This window comes from Pygoscelis adeliae, unplaced genomic scaffold (assembly GCF_000699105.1).
Source record: "Pygoscelis adeliae isolate BGI_AS28 unplaced genomic scaffold, ASM69910v1 Scaffold386, whole genome shotgun sequence".
In the NCBI taxonomy this organism is placed as follows: domain Eukaryota; kingdom Metazoa; phylum Chordata; class Aves; order Sphenisciformes; family Spheniscidae; genus Pygoscelis; species Pygoscelis adeliae.
In genome coordinates this window covers 779,205-786,573 of record NW_008824940.1, presented here as the reverse complement: position 1 = coordinate 786,573, position 7,369 = coordinate 779,205, and positions in this window count along the sequence as shown.

The following is a 7,369-nucleotide window of genomic DNA, read 5'->3' as shown; positions in this document are numbered from 1 at the left end:
GCTATGGTTCAGGAACAAAGAATAAATTTAAGCCTTGAACATTCCTCTGGTTCCATGATGAGTGGATCTAATCAATAGTAAAATCAGTAACATCTCCTCAAAACGGTGTTAAGGAATTCTTGTCAAATGACTATCGGTGGCACCATGGTACACAGAATACACATGGTACATCTGCAAGATCAGTTGGCCTATAATCTTCTAATTTCCCTGTGAAACAGGGAAAGGTAGCATCACAGTGCCAATAAAAGAAATAATACTCCGATGTTGCCATTTCTATGCCATGTCCACCACATCCCATTAAGGAGATACAATGATGTCAAAAGACCACTTTAGGTGGAAATGAAGAGAACTGCCCTCTGTTTCACTTCCAGCTGCCCCTACTATGTTCAGACTGCAGGTTTCAACCCAAGGTGCAGGCGCTGCTCCAAAGTGGTGGGGGGGACGTCCTGTATGATGCTCAAGGGATGGGAGCAGTGACAGCAAACTCTATGCAAACTTCTGCACTCACCCACGCAAAACCAGCCTGGGTCCAGCTGGACACCGCTGGATACGGATGAAGGGATCGGACCATGAAGCCCAGCGCCCTCGTATCTGAAAGCGAGGTATGAAGACATTTAAATGAACCCCTGATTTAGCCTGTAAGCATCCAGACTGTATTTGCAGTGCCCAGCACACTGGGCGCTGGAAGCTCTAGGGATCAGAAAATAATAGCATTTGTTTTCTAGATAGGACTTAAATAAGCACTATAGAACTATTTTAGCAAATCAATAAATATGCATTAATGTGCCGGGTAGCTTTCTCGACTCTAAATTAAAATGACCTAATAAAAATATCCAAATATTTTCGGTCAACTCATGTTTTCATCTATGTGACTTAGAAGAAGATTATCATGTGGCCATATTATTTACATATTTTTCAGGCACGATTAAGAAAACATAGTGATTGGAAAAGTACCCCAATTGGGACAGATAACATTTATGTGATACGTGGGCTGATTGAAGATTTAAAAGTGCTGTTTGTTATGCTGCAGCCCGTTATGAAACAAATGATCTGGCTCCAACATAAACTGTTAAACTGAAAACATGCCAGAGGGAGACAGCTGTCAGTACATTAAAAAGTCATTTTCGCAGGCAACAAAGACTTAAACCAATCATTTTATAAACATATTTCTTTGCCCAACCAGATTTCCGTAACTCTAATGGTTCATCTGCTGCATGGAGAAATAAAGTAAGTTTTTGCTCATATGATTTGTCAGGAATTTCTACTTGGGAAGAACAGATGGTGCCAAAAAATTGAACAAGGGTAACAGCATTATCAGGCTTTCAACTACGAAACCCATTCTTTCTACACACGTTTAAAATGGAAGCAATGCACACCACAAACCTTTGACCGCGGCCAATCCACAGTTTGCATTTAAATGACACTGTTCCCAGTGTCAAGGATGACATTTTGGAATAATTTTCTCCAGATTTGTGACAAAGGCTTTGGATTATAAGTTAAAGACATGGCCAAACTTGCCAGTGGTGTAAACTTGTGTATCTCCATTAAATCGGTGGATGTAGGGATTTATACAGCACAAGGAACCAAAGTCACACTTTCCAAACAATCTGTGCCATGTTTCATGCTGACCCAGGTGACTGCCCGGACAGGTTTTAGGGAGGCTGGCCCTCCAGACAAAGCTGAGAGCACTGCGTTTTCCCCAAAATCATTTTGTGCTTTTGTAGCATCATCCAAACAATTATCCCTGGATCCCCCACTGTCTTAACTCCTCTTCTGAAAGATCACCTCTGTGACCCTCAGCCACATAGAGAAACCAGAGATCCCGAATTACTCTGTTCTTCTGCACCTGCATATTCAATAGCCCAGAAAGTAAAGGTAGCACTCGAGTGCAAACGCCTGAAAACCCAGCCCTCTCACTTCAGAAAATAAAAATAAATTTCAGCACCAAGGTAGTCCATTACCTGGCCTGCTGTGGGTCAGAGTCCCAAGAATCACGAGAACTGAGGGGACAAGAAGTCTCAAGTTCACTAATCCAAGGCAGGGAATTTATGAGAAGGGAATGGGGTGGCTTTACAACCCTGTGTAAATGTAAATAAATACATGTCTCTGCTGGCATGGATAATTTTGAGCTGACAAGCTATTGCTGGATAAAATATATTCATTTACTTTGCTTTTCACTCTTGCTCAGCGAGCCAAGTCTTGGCAGAGCTATTGTCTCTGGTTTTATGTGAAACTTATTTTACCTGTTACTTTTCTTAAAGGTACAGTTCCTGGTGTTGTTTTGTAGAAATTATTTTTCTTTGCCTCTTCTCACTTGCTATTCTTCCCTTTTTCCCTTCCCTTCTCCCCCTTCTTCTTCCCCTCCTTCCCTCCTTCCCTTCCTTTCTTCTGTCCTTCCCTCCCCTCTTCCCTCATTCCTTCCCTCCTTCCTGCACCTAAAATCTTAGCCCACTGTAGAGAGAAAAACAGAAAATGACCTGTATGGATGCTAAAGAGCCAGAAGCCAAACAGCAAGGAAAAGGAACCCTCCAATGTATTTATTTCTAAATCGCATAATTTGGGGCCAGGCTTCTGTGGGCTTTGAAAACAGGGAGCTGATAATAAGGTCACCCACTAGCATTTAAAACCAGGGCTGTCTCTACAGCGCAGTATTGAGTGGCAGGTGGCAGCAGTGCACAGATACAATCTGTTAAAGCAGTAATAATGATTACTACTCAGCGCCCCTCTCCAGAAGCAGCACCACTAATGAAAATGTGATCTGCTGTAACCTAAATATGTCATTACCAGCAACTTCTAAGAGAAGTCTAACGGCACTGGTTGCATACACCGCCGGCAAGGCCCACTGCTTCTGCTTCCCGAGAGATGGTGAGGCACTGGCTCCACTCTGCAGCACTGGGGGGAAAGAGCAACCACATAAATCCGCCTGCCTGATGTCTGGCAGATCTGCCTTTTTCTCAGAGACGGACCCCGTACGTCTGGCTCCGTCTGGCTCCAGAAGTGTCTGCCCTGGAGCAGGGAAGGCAGCTGTGCCTGTCCCCAGGAACCAGTAGCGCCCCGAGCCCCAAAGCTCGCCCTGAGCCCCAGCCAGGAACAGCCCCTTGGCACGGGGGCATCCTTCCCTGGCGTCCCTTTCCTGGCCAGGTGCTGCTCACCCCAGCTGAGCAGGATGATTCAGCACTCGCTGGAAGGTAAGTGTAGACGCTGCCAAATTCTCCTCCAGTGTGGTGATGTCTAAACCGGAGAGTTATTCAGGGCTCTCAGCCAGTTTTAGCCTGTACCCATCATCCACTCCTCAGTCTGGTGATTGCAGTCTGGCGATTTCAGTCTGGCGCCGCTCTAAGGCCCAAAACTGACTTAGTGCCCGTCTGTTTCTAGGACTGGGCAGATCTGCAGCAAAGGTGCAGGCAAGCCTGAGTGCCGGTGGCCCTGCATCCCTGCTCCCCAGCCCTGTCACCCCTGGCTGCGCCGGGGTTCCTGCAGGTGGCACAAGGGCAGGTCCCGGCACACAGAGAGCCACCGGCTCCGTGCTCCACTAGACACAAGTGGGCACGGAAACAATGAGGCGATGGGAGCATCAGTCACGCTGTGGCTGGAAATGCTCCCACGTTGGGCTAATGTATAAGCTCAGAGCTGCTCACCTCTGAGGGAGGAGCTCAGCAAAACGTATAGCGGGCACACACCCTGCAAGCAAGGGATATAAACACGCACATCCTGGTCTTAAATAAAACTTGCCGTGCAACGTGTGTGAAGTTACACAGAAAGAATCTTTTAAAAGCACACCACTCCTAATTAAGGAGATACTCACTCCCATAAAAGTTGTTTTGAGCGTTTACTACATATAAATGAAAGATAGGAAAAACAAAATTTTTTTCTCAGCTGCTTCATATTCTTAATGTAATCAATTAAATCAGCACAAACTACACCCATTTCCAGTTCAGACTCCACCTGGTTTTTATGATGTTGCATCAGCACCATACATAGAATTTTCCCAGCAAGGAACAAATGAGCGTAGTCAGTACCTCTTTCAATTTGCAAGTGTACCGTCAGTAATCCTTTCTCAGGCACAAACGCGCACACACACATGGACACACACACTTTGGGCTCTTGCTGAATGGAGGCTTCTGGCGCCAGGCAGGCTGTGAGGCCAAGTCAGGCAGTGAAATGATGGTGGTGGTGGCACCCTCTTCTCTGGGCCATCTACAGCGACATTCTCCTCAACGAGTCACTACCCTGTTCCTTGCCACTTGCTCGAACAGGAGCAGGAAAGTCAGCTTCACGGTAAATACTTACAAAGCAAGCATTCGTGTTTTCATTTTTAAATCACTGTTTGCTCATTACATTGCCCATCCCTTTTATGGTGCTATAATAGATGTTTTCTTCTATCTCCACTTTCGTATCGCAAGTAGTTCCGTCCAGCTGCCTATGAATTTGTCAGTGAATCCAAGACAGAGGAGCCCAGCCGAATTAGACTGTTTCAGTGGGAGGTATACAAGAACTGTATATCCTGTATGACAACTCTAGATGCGATACTCTTAGGTGCGAGGCCTTCTTTTTGGGAAATTCAGCTGAGATCCCCCATTTGTATTTATTTTCTTTAGACAGTATTTTTTAACCAGTATGTATCACAGGCATCCGTTTGCCTAGCCACCTTCATCTGTCAGCCATCACCTCATCTTAGCCAGCTTGTGTGTTGCATGAAAATAAAAGGGTAATGTGGGGAAAAAGCAGAGTAGTTTAGTTTGTCTGCTAAATATGCTCTCTTAAAAATAGAGTGGTGAGATGAATTATGCCTATCTAGTAGCTAAGGTAGCGTCTGCATCTGTAGTGTCTACAAGCTTTAATAACCAAGGTACACTCTGTACTGAGGAGGAAGAAATCTTCTGAAAATGATCTTTTGTGCACAGAACTGTCACTCAAAGCCCACGATGGAGAAACCACTGATCCCTGGTTTTGGACAACCATGCTGCTTCCCTGGTTTTGCACTTGCATCTATTTCCTTTTTTAGCTACTTAGCCGTGTGATGAATTGTAATGGGACTTGTTCTGGGTAACGCAAGTAAGAGTGGGCTAAAGAAGGCGAACTGCTACATAAATTGTGCTGTTTGTTACAGCTTTTAAGTTGCTTAAACAGCCATACTGATGAAATGTCGGTAACCATCTGCTACCAACATTTCTAAATAAATATAAACCAACCTAAATATTCCCTGGCTTGTTGCTCTGTTTCAGGCACAGGTCTCTTGTTTTTGTTGTGTGGGTTTTGGGGTTTTTTTTTAAGTCTAGACGTAGTTTATGCACAGACTTAATTTCTTCAGACTGTTTAGCTGCCTGGGTGTGATTACACTACGCTGTTCTTCGGTACCCCTCAATGCAAATTACTCATGACTGAACAGAGAGGAAGGATGCCCAATTCTGATTATTCAGTGGCAAAGCAAGCTGTAAAACTGTAATTTCTTCATGGCAGACTGGGAAGAGAGATTAATTGTAATTAATTCCTTTTAAATCCAGCTGAATTTCCCAATTAGTTCCTTTTGCAAATCTGAGCGAGTGGGACAAACCTGTTCTACTTACAGAAGGAAGAGGTTTCATAGCATTTAGGAGCCCTACCCAAAACTCAGCTGTGTTTGGCTCTATAGAAATAAGAGCTGGAATTTTGAAAGTTTGAATCTTTAGTTTTGGCCTTACATCAGCGTCGACAGTATTATACGCAGCAGCTCTGGAACACTACTCATTTCAGTGCATCCTCTCCCATGAATGCTTCCTCTCTGACATGTGATCATACAGTATCTCTTTTGTTTCCACAACAGTTGCTTACTGGGAAAAGTAGTATTATGAAAATTGTGCTAGAAATCAGCTATTGGATACTTCTTCAAGCATCTACCACGATAAATGTTACTTGCTGACTGTTGCTGTCATTTTGCACCATAGTGCCCCAGGGAAATAAAAGCTGCTCACTCTCAGATCTGATTTCCTTTCCGACAGCTTTGTCTCTGCACCAAACAGTGCCTCTAAGTTAAGAGTGCTCAGAGGGAAACTCACATTTTGGAGAAAGCATTTTAAAAAATTACGATGAAATGAAAGAACTTCTTCACAGCCAGATTTTCCTACTAGAGTGCTACTTTCTGACAACCGGTAGTTAAATTTTACAACATGATTTTACAACTCCTCCAACACATCAAGTGCTGTGCACATTTTAGATGTCTTTTTTTGTTGATGCTCTCCATTGAGTTATTATCTCTTATCGAACACGACTTCTAAATAGTTTGGTGAGATGTAGTATAGTAGAAATATTTCTTTTTTTTTTTTTTTTTAAGTTTTAAGTATTCCTTTCCCACTAGAGAGCTAGATCAAATATGAGCATAGCTGTATTATTTTGCACAAACCAATGATCTTTTCTGCTTCCAGATGACTGCAATGCTTATGAAAGCTGCCAGGATGCATTAAAATCATTCATGAATTTGTAATAAGGGTCTTAGGTTCCACACGGCAAGTATTTTGCATTGCCAAAGGATTCATCCTTGTTAATAGCACACTCTGCAGTTTTGAAACATTGGCCTTTCAGATTTGAGCAAATAATTGAATCTCCTTTTGGCTTTGTTCCATTAATGACCCACTGGAATAGGGCAGAATCCTGAAGTCAGAGAGTAAATGGGGTCTCCTTACTGGGACAGGCATCTAACTGTATTTGATACGCTACCGTACAGATGGAAATAAAAAGTGAGGCTTGCACTTGAGGAACAAAGTGTTCAGGGGAAAAGCAGGAGCTACTTGGTTCTCTTGCAGTGATTTGTAACAAATATTAAGATGGTATTAATGAAGTATGAGAAGTGTGTGTGTGCGCGTGCGTGTGTGAAAGTACCAGAAGCAGCAGAACACATACATATCAAAAAGAAAGGTACGTGAATGAAGAGGAGGAACAAACTGACCTAAAGATAAGGTATCAAACAAGATGAAGAACAAGTCCAGAGCCATAAAATACCCAAAGGCAACAAGACATTCATGAATTTGTGAAAGGTGAAACAAAATAGTGAGGCAAAGTATCCCAAACACCATCCCCTCCTAGAGAGTATAAAAAGCAAGTCCAAAATCAGTTCATTTGCCAATCAAGAAACCCAGAGGCACAATGAGGACTTAACAGACAGCATCCTTATCCTCTGTGTGATCATACACATGACCTTGGCCAGACCATTCGAACACACAAATTTTGGTGCTTCCCAGTATGTGGGTGTGAAAGTGTAAAGGGAGACAGTCAACTGTTTACAGAGATTTTGTTTATAAAATCACATTCCCTTTCCATAAGGACTCACGGTGAGCTTTATCACACTCATTTCCTATGCTCGTTAGTTCTTCAAAATCCTTCAAAACCTAGAGAT